The sequence below is a fragment of the Nomascus leucogenys genome, chromosome 3 (genome assembly GCF_006542625.1).
Source record: "Nomascus leucogenys isolate Asia chromosome 3, Asia_NLE_v1, whole genome shotgun sequence".
Taxonomy (NCBI): Eukaryota; Metazoa; Chordata; class Mammalia; order Primates; family Hylobatidae; genus Nomascus; species Nomascus leucogenys.
Window position 1 is genome coordinate 93,294,636 of NC_044383.1, and position 13,819 is coordinate 93,308,454.

The following is a 13,819-nucleotide window of genomic DNA, read 5'->3' on the forward strand; positions in this document are numbered from 1 at the left end:
TGATAAATTCAAATTTCACATTGTAGGGAAGGAAAAGGACTTTCCTCTACCCTCTTATATCAAACGACTGGGGCCTATAAATTAAACTGAGAAAAGACAAATTAACAAAAAAAAAAGGCTTATGTGTGTGTGTGTGTGTGTGTGTGTGTGTGTGTGTGTGTGTTTCTTTTTTAAGAGACAGGGTCTCACTATGTTGCCCAGGCTGGTCTCAAACTCCTAGACTCAAGCAATCCTCCCACCTCACCCTCCCCAGTAGCTAGGATTATAGGCACGTGCCACCATACTTCACTACAAATTGTATTTGATGTTAATAGTGTAATTTTATTAGGTGCACAAAGGTTTTCATGGAGAAAAAGAAAAGATCAAAAGAGGCGGTTAGACCAGGGGTTTATATACCACTTTGACACAGGGTGATAAAGTTGTGAAGAAGTGACAAGATGAAGGAAAGGAGGTTTGGGCTTCTAGAGGTGATGAATTGCTGAAAGGTAAATATATGAGGGAAACTAATGTCAGCTGGGGCTTTATTTTAGTAAGGTTTGTTTGTGCAGACCCATCTTAGTGCCAATTTTCTGTCTCCAGTGATAGGGTTGTTCTTCTCTGATACGGGAAAGGGGAGGGGGAACACCTTCACAAAGGGAAATTTATGTCCTGCTTTTAGACAGAGAGGAGGAAGGCAAAAAGTTCTTTCTACGTTGGCTGCTTCTTAGTTGCCTCCAGCTCAAAACACTCCTTATGACAAACCGGCATAAGGGTGAGGTAGTATATTCAGAACTCCTTCAATATTCAAGTCTAGGGTAGTAAGGGGAATAGGAGGGGAATGTCCAAGTTTCTGACTTGAAGCTAGGTAGGAAGTGGTGGAACTCACTAATGTAGAAAGAAAGGAAGTTGGTAGCAACAAGGAGTGGATGTGTTCAGAATAGGTGAAATAGAGAGTCAGAAAGCAAGAGCTGAAAGACTGTGCTTAGAGAGCATGATGCTGGAAGTGCATGAACTGAAGCAGTCCTGAGTAATAGCAAGGTCCAGGATGTGGCCATGATATCCAAGAAGATGAAACTGCTTGGAAATGAGCAGGTCTAGGGCCTGAGAGCTGAAGATGTTGGATTAACACAGAAGCTGCTCAAGATGTGGCCTCCTGGCATTACAGCTTTGCTTCCCGGTAACTACACACAGTAAATGAGCCATCTCTCTCAGCTTTGGCCATATGAACAATCTATGAACATTCCTGTCACATTACTTTTCAAGCTGCTGATAGAAATACTGAACAGGCCTGAGGCAAATACTTACCTTGAGTATGCTTGGAGAATTCCAAATGTACCTTGATGGTTTTGAAGTATTTTGTTTTATATGGTTAGGGAGCAATGTCAAGATAATGTTCAATGTAGCCAGGCATGGTGGCACATGCCTGTAGTCCCAGCTACTCAGGAAGCTGAGGTGGAAGGATGCTTGAGCCCAGGAGTTTGAGGTTACAGTAACCTATGATCACGCCACTGCACTCTAGCCTGGATGACAGAGCCAGACTCTGTCTCTAAAAAATAAAAATGAAGAAGATAATGTTCTATGTATTCAGGGGACTAATCCCTCACTTCCAGTTATTCCTCACAACAGGTTGATTGTAAAGCATGGCACATGGAGAAGGGTGAGGTATTTATCTTGTGGTTTATTTCCTGGATTTTATAATTTATAGGTAAGTTACAGCACCCCAAATGTACTGAGCCCAGGTCCCACTAATAACAAAAAGTTCTATGTCTCCCATTAAGATATACGCAACATGCAAAAAGGCTCTTGGGTTTTTTAGCCATTATGTTTTCTGTTGCACTTGGACCTAAAACCTCAACTTCCATATTCAAGCCTGGGATGATCAAGTGGGTGGAGGGGAGTGCAGGGAGGTAGAATGAAGGAGTGCTACTGTCAGTAGACAGACTGAGATGGCAAGGAGCCTAGACAAATGGAGATAAATAGAGTCAGAAGACCTGGATTCTTGCCCAGGTCTGGCCCTTCTTAGCTCTGTGAATTGGGCAGGTCACTGAACATTGTCTACTAAGTAAGAGTTGTATTAGTTTACCATGCCTGTTTCAATAGGTTATCATGGGAACAAAGGTGGAACAATGAATGGGCAGGTGCTTTGTAATTACTCATTCATTAGAGATGAGGGAAGAAACTGTTGGGACTCTTTATGAAGGAAGAATCTGTTGGGCCTGCATTTCCAACCATCTGCAAGACTTTGCCGCATATTAACTCTGCCTATCACTATGCATAATCCTTCCCATTGGCAAGATCCTTTGAAAACCGAGGGCTGTCTGCAGAGCCGCTTGATTCTGGTTATTGAGAAAAGCTTTTCCTGCCAGTTCAACCTAAGCCTGGGCCTTCCCTAGGCCCATTTTAGCATCAGGTGGCAAAAAAAAGAAAATCTGAATGTAAAACATCTTAAAGAGTCATTTTACATTTCCTGGAAGTCTCAGGGCAGGGGGTTGTAGCCCAGAAAGAGGAATTACACTCCTATAACACACAGAGAAACACTCAAATCCTAGTTGGACAATCTTCTCCCCTAGGCCTGTCATGAAGACAGCTGCTTCCCTAAGTCCCTCTCATCTTCCCCCATACTCTTGCCTTCTCCACCTCTGCTCCCACCTCTTACTGAACTTTTTCATCCTAATTTGGATAATTTTCTGATGTTTTTCTCCATCCACAACCAAAGCAGCCCAATGCAGCCCAACAGCTCAGCTTTGTCTGTGTCTTAGAAGAAACTTATGGGCCAGGCTCAGTGGCTCGAGCTTGTAATCCCAGCACTTTGGGAGGCCAAGGCAGGCAGATCTCTTGAGGTCAGGAGTTCAAAACCAGCCTGGCCAACATGAAACTCCGTCTCTACTAAAAATACAAAAATTAGCCGAGCGTGGTGGCACACACCTGTAATCCCAGCTACTCAGGAGGCTGAGGCAGGAGAATCGCTTGAACCCGGGAGGCAGAGGGAGGGAGCTGGCATTGAGCCACTGCACTCCAGCCTGGGCAACTAAGGGAGACTCTGTCTCAAAAAAAAAAAAAAAAAAAGGAGTATGAATACTTACTTTTTTTCCAGCTGCCTCTGCCCTGGACACACTTCTCCAGCTGCCTCTGCCCTGAAGCTGTGTATCTGCTGGGGCATGGCCTGAGAAGAGATAAAGTTCTCTCCTTTAGATCCTGGGAAGTGCGTGCTAACACCGGAGAGCTGCCTGCTCTCAGGAGCTGGAGGTCCTTGGGTAGGCTGTAGGCCCCACACTGTGGCCCACTCCCTTCCTTCTCTTCTCCTAATAACCACTGCTCAACAAGTTTGACTCCCCAGGCAGGTATGTGGTTCATAAATTGTTCAGCAAAGGGTAGCTGTTAAGATGACTAATAGTGTGCCATGAGCTGTGGGGGTATTCAAGGGAAATATGACCCAACTCTGACTTGGAGAAGTTTAAAATCTATCAATGTAGGTGGATAGTGTTTCTTACATTCTAGTAGTGACAGAACCTTAAATCTGGACGGAACAAAGGTCCAGTCTTCTGCCTTTCAGCAGGAAAAAGTCTTTAATTTACATATAAAGCATTTGAGTCTTGGGCAAGTTAAGTAATTTTTCTCAAGATCACACATTTGACTGGGACAAGAACCACATCCTCTCCTAGCCTTCTGGCTCTCCGTAAGAGACAATATTCACATGTTTTCTGTTCTTCAAAAAGTAGCAGTTGCCTTCTAAACTTATCCGGTACAAAGTTGTGAAAATTGATCACTCTATTGTTTTGATTGCCCTTGCAATATTTGGGTGATCTCAAACTGAGGCTACCTAAAATCCCAGAGCTGTGTCTCCAAGCCATTGATAAGCCAGATGGTAGAGGATGAAATGTTATTAGACTCCATTTATCCAGAAGAGAATAGCCATACCATTAAGAAGGAGAAGAAAAAATTAGTAAACAATGTAACAGCAACATGGCAACAGAGGAAAGATTTTGAATGTATTAACAGCATTTTCTTTAAAAAAAAAAAAAAAAGGCACTGTGAAAAGGGGAAGAAGCAGCAAGTGGCCTTAAAAAATATGAGTACAAAGACACACTGATTAAGAGATATGGGTAGTTCCATGAAATAAATATAAAAGAAAAGCCAGGTCAGGTTAAGACTCTGCCACTTCAAGGAATTAGTGAAGATGAACATAACCTATCCTTCCTTTTGGTCTCTCTGGATCTCAGGCAGGCACTCTCTCTCCCATCTCTCTCTCTCTCATACACATGCACACACACACACACACACACACACACACATACACACGTGCACACAGACAAGTGGGATAAATATCGTGAATGCAGCACAAACCACCACCTTAAATCTCATAATCATTCTGTTTCAAGGTTGCTCAAGTCTGACAGCTCTAACTACAACTCCAGAACTTCAGAAGGTTTATTTGAAGAGTTGTTCAAGTGCTATGAACTACAAAGGCTTCTGGGCTTTTCTATTCCTTGCCTATAAACTCAGTTGAAAACTTCTTTTCTTCTTCCCCTACCTCCCTTAGAGGGCAGTCGTGATACCATTAGTAGTTCTAAAATGGTGAACACCAGACTGCTGTTCAATTAACCAGTAACTTAAATCCATTTAAGTTTAATGATATAAACTAAACTGCTGGACTCCTCGGTGCTAGGAAACACCACATCAGAAATATGCCATGTGGGGCCAGGCATGGTGGCTCACACCTGCAATCCCAGCACTTCGGGAGGCCAAGGTGGGCAGATCACAAGGTCAGGAGATTGAGGACATTCTGGCTAACACAGTGAAACTCGTCTCTACTAAAAATACAAAAAAATTAGCCAGGCGTGGTGGTGGGCGCCTGTAGTCCTAGCTACTTGGGAGGCTGAAGCAGGAGAATGGCGTGAACCCAGGAGGCAGAGCTTGCAGTGAGCCGAGATCACACCACTGCACTCCAGCCTGGGCAACAGAGCAACACCCTGTCAAAAAAAAAAAAAAAAAAGAAAAGAAATATGCCATGTGGTTACTTAGAAAGATTCATGTTTGTGTTGGTCATACTTTCCCTGTTTCCCTGTCTCCCCTCATGGCATCCTTCTTCCCACACTCTTTTCAGATCTATCTTTTTGTTTTCTTTTAATTAATAGACTTATGTTTTGAGCAGTTTTAAGTTTTTCAGAAAAACTGAGTGGAAATTATGGGTTCCCATGCAACCCTCCCATGACCCCTTCCAGTTCCCTTACTGTTAATATCTTAGTGCATTAGTGTGGGACATTTGTAATCATTGATAAGGCAATACTGAAACATTATTATTAACTAAAGTCCATAGGTCACATTAGGGTTCGCTCTTGGTGTTATACATCGTATGAATTTACACATCCATACAATGGTGAATGGCATATATTCACCATTACAGTATTGATGTGGTTTGGATCTATGTCCCCACCTAAATCTCATGTTGAATTGTAATCCCTAATGCTGGAGGTGGAGCCTGGTGGGAGATGATTGGATCACAGGGGCCATTTCTAATGGTTTAGCATCATCCCCCTAGTGCTGTTCTCATAATAGAGTTATCATGAGATCTGGTTGTTTAAAAGTGTGTAAGCCCTCCCTCCATTCTCTTCCTCCTGTTCTGCCAATGTAAGATGTGCCTGCTTCCCCTTTGCTTTCTGCCAAGATTGAAAGTTATCTGAGGCCTCTCCAGAACATGCTGTGCTTCCTGTACAGCCTGCAGAATTATGAGCCAATTAAACTTCTCTTTGTAAATTACCCAGTCTCAGGTATTTCTTTATAGCAGTGCAAGAATAGACTAATACAAGTGTCATACAGAATAGTTTCACCACCTGTGTTATCCTGTTCTCCCACTGCTATAAAGAAATACCTGAGATTGGGTAATTTATAGAGGAAAGAGGTTTAATTGGCCCACAGTTCTGCAGGCTTTACAGGAAACATAGCAGTTTCTGCTTCTGGGGAGTCCTCAGGAAACTTACAATCATGGTGGAAGGTAAGCAGAGAGCAGCACTTCACATGGCCAGAGAAGGAGTAAGGGTATGGTGGGGGGGTGCCACACACTTTTAAACAACCAGATCTCGAGAGCACTCACTCACTATGATGAGAGCAGCACTAAGGGGGAAATCTGCCCCCATGATCCAATCACCTCCCACCAGGCCCCACCTCCAACATTGGGGATTACAATTGAGCATGAGATGTGGGTGGGGACACAGATCCAAACCATATCATCCCACCCCAACCCCTCCCAAATCTTTTGTTCCTCTAACACTGCAAAATACAATTATGCCTTTCTAACAGTCCCTCAAAGTTTTAACTCATTCCAGCATTAACTCCAAAGTCCACTGTCCAAAATCTCATGTGAGACAAGGTTAGTCCTGTCTGCCCATGAGCCTGTAAAATCAAAAACAAATTAGTTATTTCTAAGATACAATGGGGGTACAGGCATTGGGTAAATACTCCTTTTCCAAAAGGAAGAAATCGGACAAAAGAAAGGGGCTATAGGCCCCATGGAAGTCCAAAATCCAGCAGGGCAGTCATTAAATCTTAAAGCTCCAAAATAATCTCCTTTGACTCCATGTCTCACATCTAAGGCACACTGGTATGAGGGATCGGCTCCCAAGGCCTTGGGCAGTTCTACCCCTGGGTCTTTGCAGGGTTCAGCCCCTACAGCTGCTCTCATGAGCTGGTGTTGAGCATTTGTGATTTTTCCTGGTGCAGGGTGCAAACTGCTGGTCAATCTACCATTCTGGGGTCTGGAGAATGACGGCCCTCTTCTTGCAGCTCCACTAGGCAGTGTCCCACTGGTAACTCTGTGCAGGGGCTCCAACCCCACATTTCCCCTCTGCACTGCCCTAGTACAGATTCTCTTTGAGGGCTCTGCCCCTGTAGCAGGCTTCTGCCTGGACATCCAGGCTTTTCCATACATCCTCTGAAATCTAGGCAGAGGCTCCCAAACCTCAAGTCTTGTATTCTGTGCACGCACAGGCTTAACACCAGGTGGAAGTCATCAAGGCTTATGGCTTGCACATATGACTGAGCTGTACCTGGGCCTTGAGCCCATCTGGAGCTAGAGCAGTTGGGATGCAGGGCTTCATGTCCTTGAGCCACATCTGGAGCTAGAGCAGTTAGGATGCAGGGCTTCATGTCCTGAGGCTGCACAGTGCAGCAGGGCCCTGGGCCTGGCTGGCCCATGAAACCATTCTTTTCTCCTAGGCCTCTGGGCCTGTGATGGGAGAGGCTGCAGCAAAGATCTCTGAAATACTTTTGAGGCATTTCCCTCATTGTCTTGGCTATCAGCATTTGCCTTTCTTTTAGTTACACAAATTTCTAAGTTATTTATTCTAGTTATTTCTAAGATATAATTCAAGCAGCCTGCTTGAATTCCTCCCCTGGAAGTGGGTTTTTCTCTTATACCAGATGGCCAGGCTGCAAATTTTCCAAACTTTTACACTCTTCTTCCCTTTTAAATATAAGTTTCAGCTTCCGGTCATTTATTTGCTCACACATATGAGTATGGGTTGTTAGAAGCAGCCAGGCTGGCTGGGTGCAGTGGCTCACACCGGTAGTCTCAGCACTTTGGGAGGCCAAGGCAGGTGGATCACAAGGTCAAGAGATCAAGACCATCCTGGCCAACATGGTGAAACCCCATCTCTACTAAATATACAAAAAATTAGCCAGGCGTGGTAGCAGGCGCCTGTAGTCCCAGCTACTCGGGAGGCTGAGGCAGGAGAATGGCATGAACCCAGGAGGCGGAGCTTGCAGTGAGCCGAGATGGTGCCACTGCACTCCAGCCTAGGCAACAGAGTGAGACTCCGTCTCAAAAAACAAAAAAGAAGCAGCCAGGCTGATTCTTGAACACTTTGCTGCTTAGAAATTTCTTCCACCAGGTACCCTAAATCATCATTCTCAAGTTCCAAGTTCCACAGATCCCTAGGACAGGGACACAATGCCTCCAAGTCCTTTGCTAAGATATAACACATGTGACCTTTGCTCCAGTTCCCAATAACACCATATGGTTTTAAACAACCAGAATGCATGAGCACTCAACTCACTATGATGAGAGCAGCACTTAAGGGGAAATCCGCCCCCATGATCCAATTACCCCCAACCAGGCCCCACCTCTAGTATAACATGAGATTTGGGTGGGGACACAGATCCTCATTTCCGCCTGAGCCCTCCTCAGTCTGGACTTCATTGTCCATATCACTATCAGCACTTTGGTCAAAACTATTCAACAAGTCTCTAGGAAGTTCCAAATTTTCCCTCATATTCCTGTCTTCTGAGCCCTCCACTCTTCCAACCTCTACCCATTATCCAATTCCAAAGTCACTTCCACATTTTCAGGTATCTTTATAGCAATGCTCCACTCCTTGGTTCCAATTTTCTGTATTAGTCCATTCTCACATTGCTATAAAGAAATACCTGAGACTGGGTAATTTATAAAGGAAAGAAGTTTAATTGGCTAGCGCTTCTCCAGGCTATACAGGAAGCATTGTGGATTCTGCTTCTGAGGAGGACTTAGGAAACTTACAATCATGGTAGAAGGTAAAGGGAGAGCAGCATTTCACATGGCCAGAGAAGGAGCAAGACAGAGAGAGGCAGAAGGTGCCACACCATATGGTTTTAAACAACCAGATCTCATGAGCACTCACTCACTATGATGAGAGCAGCACTGAGGGGGAAATCTGCCCCCATGATCCAATTACCCCCAACCAGGCCCCACCTGTAGCATAGGGGATTACAGTTGAACGTGAGATTTGAGTGGGGACACAGATCCAAATCATATCACTGCCCTAAAAATCCCATGTTCAAACTATTCATCTTTCCCTTCTTCCCTTCCATCAAACTCCTAGAAACCAGTGTTCTTTTTATTATCTCCATAATTTGGCCTTTTCCACAATGTTATATGTTAATCATTAAAATAATACAGTATGTAGATATAGCCTTTCAGATTGGCTTCTTTTACCTAGCAATATGCATTTAAGTTTCATCCATGTCTTTTCATGGTTCGGTAGCTCATTGCCTTTTAGTGCTAATATTCTATTGTATGGATGTACCACAGTTTGTTTACCCATTAACCTATTAAAAAACACATTGGTTGCTTCCAAGTTTTGGCAATAGTGAATAAAGCATGTGCTGGTTTTGGTGGGGACATGTTTTTAATTCATTTGGGAGTACCAAAGAGTACAATTGCTGGATCTTATGATAAGAGAATGTTTACTTTTTAAGAAACTGCCAAACTGTCTTCAAAAGTGGTTGTACCATTTTGCATTCCTGCCAGTAATGAATGAGAGTTTCTGTTGCTCCACATTCTTGCCAGCATTTGGTGTTGTTAGTGTTTTGTATTTTACCCATTCTAGTAGGGTATAGCAGTATCCCATTGTTGTTTGGATATGCATTTCCCTGATGACAAATGATGTGGAACATCTTTTCATTTGTTTATTTGCCATTGGCATACAGGCATGCCTCAGAGATATTGTGGGTTCAGTACCAACAACCACAATAAAGTGAACATCTCCATAAAGCAAGTCACATGACTTTTTTGGTCTCCCAGCACATATAAAAGTTATGTTTACACTATATTATAAACATCTACTAAGTGTGCAATAGAACTACATACTTTTTAAACTACATACCTTAATTCAAAAACATTGCTAAAAATGGTAACAATCATCTGAGACTTCAGTGAGTCATAATTTTGTTGCTGGTGTAGGCTTTCGCCTCAATGTTGGTAGTTGCTGACTGATCAGGGTGGTGGTTGCTAGAAGGTAGAGTGGCTCTGACATTTTAAAAAATGAGAGAAAACTGAAGTTTGCCACATCAGTTGACACTTCCTTTCAGAAAAGATTCCTCTGTAGCATGCAATGCTGTCTGTTAGCATTTTACCCACAATAGAAATTCTTTCATCCTCTCCAACTGTGCTGCTGCTTTATCACCTACGATCATGTAATATTCTAAGTTCTTTGTTGTCATTTCAACAATGGTCACATCATCTTTACCAGGAGTAGATTCCACCTCAAAAAAAAAGAAACAACAACAAAACAAAACACTTTATTTGCTCATCCATAAGAAGCAATTCCTCATTCCTTCAAATTTTTCAAGAGATTGCAGCAATTCAATCATATCTGCAGTCTCCACTTCTAATTCTAGTTCTCTGCCATTTCCACCACCATCTGCAGTGACTTCCTCCACTGATGTCTTGGACCCCACAAAGTCATCCTTGAGGACTGGAATCACCTTCTTCCAAACTCCCATTAATGTGGATATTTTTACCTCCTCCCATGAATCATGAATTTTCTTAATGGCATCTAGAATGATGAATTCTTTCCAGAAGGTTTTCAGTTTACTTTGCCCAGATCCATCAGAGGAATCACTGTCTGTAGCAGTGATAGCCTTACAAAATGTATTTCTTAAATAAACTTAAAAATCAAAATTTCTCAGTGATCCATGGGTTGTGGAATGGATGTTGTGTTAGCAGGCATAAAACAACATTAGTCTCCTTGTATAGGTCTTGGGTGACTAGGTACATTGTCAATGAGCAGAAATATTTTAAAAGAATTTTTTTTTTTTCTGAGTAGTAGGTTTTGATACTGGGCTTAAACATTCAGCAAACCATATTGTAAACAGACGCATGATCATCTAGACGTTGTTATTTCATATACAGAGTATAAGCAGAGTCAATTTTGCAAGATTCTTTTTATTTTATTTTTTAATTGAGACAGGCTCTCGCTCTGTCTCCCGGTCTGGAGTGCAGTGGCATGATCATAGCTCACTGCAACCTTGATCCCCCGGGCTCAAATGATCCTCCTGCCTCAGCCTCCCAAGTAGCTGGGACTACAGGCATGTGCCACCATGCCCAACTAAAGATTTAGCATAATTCTTAAGGGCCTTAGGGTTTTCAGAATGGTCAATGAGCATTGGCTTCAACTTAGAGTGACCAGCCACGTTAAAGTGATTAGCCCCTAACAAGAGAGTCAGCCTGTCCTTTAAAGCTTTGAAGCCAGGCATTGATGTCTCTCTAGCTATGAGAGTCATAGATGGCATCCTCTTCTAACAGAAGACTGTTCGTCTACATTGAACATCTGTTTAATGTAGCCACCTTCATAAATTATCTTAGCTAGGTTTTCTGTATAACTTAGTGTAGCTTCTCCATCAGCACTTGCTGCTTCACCTTGAACTTTTAGGTTTTAAAGTTGGCTTCTCTCCTTAAATCTCTGCTAGCTTCCCACTTTTCTTCTGCAGCTTCTTCATCTCTCTCAGCCATCATAGACTTGAAAAGAGTTAGGGCCTTTCTCTAGATTAGGCTTTGCCTTAAGGGAATGCTGCGGCTGGTTTTATCTTCTATCCAGACCACCAAATTTTCTCCATATCATCAAGAAGGCTATTTAGCTCTCTTATTATTTGTGGGTTTACTGGAGTAGTGCTTTTCATTTCTTTCAAGAATTTTTTCTTTGCATTAACAACTTACCTAACCGTTTGGTGCAAGAAGCCTAGCTTTCGGCCTACCTCAGCTTTTGACATGCCTTTCTCACCAAGCATAATCATTTCTAGCTTTTGATTTAAAGCCAGAGATGTGTGATTTTTCCTTTAACTTGAACACTTAGAGGCTATTGTAGGGTTATTAACTGGTCTAATTTCAATGTTGTGTCTCAGGGAAGAGGGAGGCATGAGGAGTGGAAGAGAGATGGAAATGGCCAGTTGGTGGAGGAGTCAGAACACACACAACATTTATCAATTAAGTTTAGAATCTTACATGAGTGTGGTTTGTGGACCCCAAACAATGACAATAGTAACATCAAAGATCACTCACCACAGATCACCATAATAGATATAATAATAAAGTTTGAAATATTGCAAAGACTATCAAAATGAGACACAAAGACATGAAGTGAGCACATGCTGTTGGAAAATTGAGGCCCAATAGACTTGCTCAATACAGGGTTGCCACAAACCTTAAATTTGGAAAAAAAAAAAAAGTGCAATATCTGTGAAGCACAATAAAGTGAAGTGCAATAAAATAAGGTATGCCTGTATTTTCCTTGGTGAGGTGTCTTTTTAGGTCTTTTGCCCATTTTGGATACCAGTTCTTGATCAGATCTGTGTTATGCGAATATTTTATCCCATTCCGTGGCCTGTCTTTCTATTTGTTAAATAAAATTATAGGAAGCTATTGTTTTATTTTCCTTTCTTCTTTATTAGTTTTTTCTTTTCTTTTTTTTTTTCCTTTTTCATGTCAGAAATGTTTAGAGGGAGGCACATCACACACACAAGCATGAACATCCAGTCATCACACTTATGAACTACGAAAGGAGAAGGCTACTGTTTTGGACTAAGCTCCTGTGCTAGGCCCCAACAGACCAGACTAAAAATCAAAATGGAGTCACTCATGCAGCATTTCCAAGTGCTAAACTAAGTTGTTATCTGACCTTCAAGAAATCAGTAGAGAGGGATAACAGTCATTTTTCAAAACAGGCCAGTTTCAATCTTTAATTGGCATGATAATGATGATAAGTTCCCTCTGCTTTAATCTTTACACACAAAAGGTAGACAAAAGTAACCTGATGCTAACTAATCCGTTATCCTTCTATTGTTGTTTTGTTTCCTTGTCTCTGCCTTACAAGGAAAGTAACTTTGAAATGACCAATCTGCTTTCTTCAGTCTTTTCTGTCTATAAAGCCAACCCCCACTGTTCAGCTCATTGGAACACTTACTCTGTTTTGTAGGATGAAGTATTCCTCGATTCTAGAATCACAACGTAAATCAAAAAGTATCTGAGACAAGTCTCAATTAATTTAGTAGTTTCTTTTGCCAAGGTTAAGGACGTGCCTATGACACACCTCACGAGGTCCTGATGACATGTGGCCATGGTGGTCAGTCTGCAGCTTGATTTTATACATTTGTAAGGAGACATAAGACATCAATCAATACACGTAAGATGTACATTGGTTCAGTCCAGAAAGGTGTGACAACTGGAAGTGGGGGGGTCCCAGGTCATACGCAGATTCAAAGATTTTCTGATTGGCAGTTCATTCAGTTACTACTTACAGATCTGGAATTTAAGCAGGGTGCAGTAGCTCACACCTGTAATCCCAGCACTTTGGGATGCCAAGGTGGGCGGATCACCTGAGGTCAGGAGTTCGAGACCAGCCTAGCCAAAATGGTGAAACCCCATCTCTTCTGAAGGTACAAAAATTAGCCATGTGTGTTGGTGGGTGCCTGTAATCCCAGCTACTCCAAAGTCTGAGGCAGGAGAATCGCTTGAACCCAGGAGGTGGAGGTTGCAGTGAGCCAGGATCGCATCACTGCACTCCAGCTGGGCGACAAGAATGAAACTCAGTCTCAAAAAAAAAAAAAAAAAAATCTGGGATTTTATTTAAAAAGGAATATCTGGGTTACGATAAGGGGTTGTGGAAACCAAGGTTTTATGCAGTTGAAGCTTCCAGGTAGCAGGCTTCAGAAAGATAGATTGTAAATGTTTCTTATCAGACTTAAAGAGCCTGTTCTATCAGTCTCAAGGTCTGTGTTGATGTTAATGGTAATGAGGCATATCTAACTCCCCCTTCCCATCATGGCCTGAACTAGTTTTACAGGTTAACTTTGGAATAAGTTTTACAGGTTAACTTTGGAATAAATTTTACAGGTTAACTTTGGAATAAATTTTACAGGTTAACTTTGGCTGAGAGGAGGAGTCCATTCAAATGGTTGGGGGGCTTAGAATTTTATTTCTGGTTTAGAGCAATAAAGCCAACTGAGATCATTAAACTACATTTGTTGTAATTTTGTGTTTTGATAGATAAAAGATCTATTTTATCCTTCTAAATTAAATTCCTTCTCTATCCTT

At 42.2% G+C, this 13,819-nt stretch overlaps 1 pseudogene; it reads right to left on the minus strand.

The window, feature by feature from the left end:
* Positions 1 to 12,209: 12,209 nt before the first annotated feature.
* On the minus strand, positions 12,210 to 12,290 carry LOC115834601 (annotated as a pseudogene).
* Positions 12,291 to 13,819: the final 1,529 nt, after the last annotated feature.